Source organism: Salvelinus sp. IW2-2015, unplaced genomic scaffold (assembly GCF_002910315.2).
Source record: "Salvelinus sp. IW2-2015 unplaced genomic scaffold, ASM291031v2 Un_scaffold8436, whole genome shotgun sequence".
Classification (NCBI taxonomy): Eukaryota; Metazoa; Chordata; class Actinopteri; order Salmoniformes; family Salmonidae; genus Salvelinus; species Salvelinus sp. IW2-2015.
The window spans coordinates 13,717-15,372 of record NW_019949696.1 but is presented as its reverse complement, the minus strand read 5'-3'; positions in this window follow the sequence as shown (position 1 = coordinate 15,372).

Genomic DNA, 1,656 nt, shown 5'->3' with positions numbered 1-1,656 from the left:
ATTTGATTACCTGTTCAGGAGTCTTATGGCTTGGGGGTAAAAACTGTTATGGCTTGGGGGTAAAAAACATTTTTGTCCCAGACTTGGCACTCCGGTACTGCTTGCCATGTGGTAGTAGAGAGAACAGTCTATGACTGGGGTGGCTGTGGTCTTTGACAGTTTTCAGGGCCTTCCTCTGACACCGCCTGGTATAGAGGTCCTGGATGGCAGCTTAGCCTCAGCAATGTACTGGGCCTTACGCACTACCTTCTGTAGTGCCTTGCGGCCGGAGGCCGAACAATTGCCATACCAGGCAGTGATGCAACTAGTCAGGATGCTCTCGATGTTGCAGCTGTAGAACCTTTTGAGGATGTGAGGACCCATGCCAAATATTTTTAGTTTCCTGAGGGGGAATAGGCTTTGTCGTGCCCTCTTCACGACTGTCTTGGTGTGTTTGGACCATTCTAGTTTGTTGGTGATGTGGACAACAAGGAACTTGAAGCTCTCAACCTGCTCCACTACAGCCCCGTCGATGAGAATGGGGGCGTGCTCRGTCCTCCTTTTCCTGTAGTCCACAATCATCTCCTTAGTCTTGGTTACGTTGAGGGATAGGTTGATATTCTGGCACCAACCGGCCAGGTCTCTGACCTCCTCCCTATAGGCTGTCTTGTTGGTGATCAGGCCTCCACTGTCTGCAAACTTAATGATGGTGTTGGAGTCGTGCCTGGCCATGCAGTTGTGGGTGAACAGGGAGTACAGGAGGGGACTGAGCACGCACCCTGAGGGGCTCCAGTGTTGAGGATCAGCGTGGCAGATGTGTTGCTACCTACCCTCACCACCTGGGGGCGGCCCGTCAGGAAGTGCAGGATCCAGTTGCAGAAGGAGGTGTTTAGTCCCAGGATCCTTAGCTTAGTGATGAGCTTTGAGGGCACTATGGTGTTGAATGCTAAGCTGTAGTCAATGAATATCATTCACACGTATGTGTTCCTTTTATCCAGGTGGGAAAGGGCAGTGTGGAGTGCAATAGAGATTGCATAATCTGTGGATCTGTTTGGTCGGTATGTAAATTGGAGTGGGTCTAGGGTTTCTGGGATAATGGTGTTGATGTGAGCCAATACCAGCCTTTCGAAGCACTTCATGGCTACGGACGTGAGTGCTACGAGTCTGTAGTCATTTAGGCAGGTTACCTTTGTGTTCTTGGGCACAGAGACTATGGTGGTCTGCTTGAAACATTTTGGTATTACAGAATCAGTAAGGGATAGGTTGAAAATGTCAGTAAAGGCACCTGCCAGTTGGTCAGCGCATGTCTGGATCACACGTCCTGGTAATCCGTCTGGCCCAGCAGCCTTGTGAATATTGACCTGTTTTAAGGTCTTACTCATGTTGGCTGCGGAGAGCCTGATCACACAGTCGTCCGGAACACCTGATGCTCTCATGCATGACTCAGTGTTGCTTGCCTCGAAGCGAGCATAGAAGTGATTTAGCTCATCTGGTAGGCACGTATCACTGGACAGCTCCCTTCGTAGTCTGCAATAGTTACTTCCGGCGCCGACCGAGATGGCCGCCTCGCTTCGTGTTCCTTTACTCATCTCATATGTATATACTGTACTCTATCATCTACTGCATCTTGCCATCTTTATGTAATACATGTATCACTAGCCACTTTAAACTATGCCA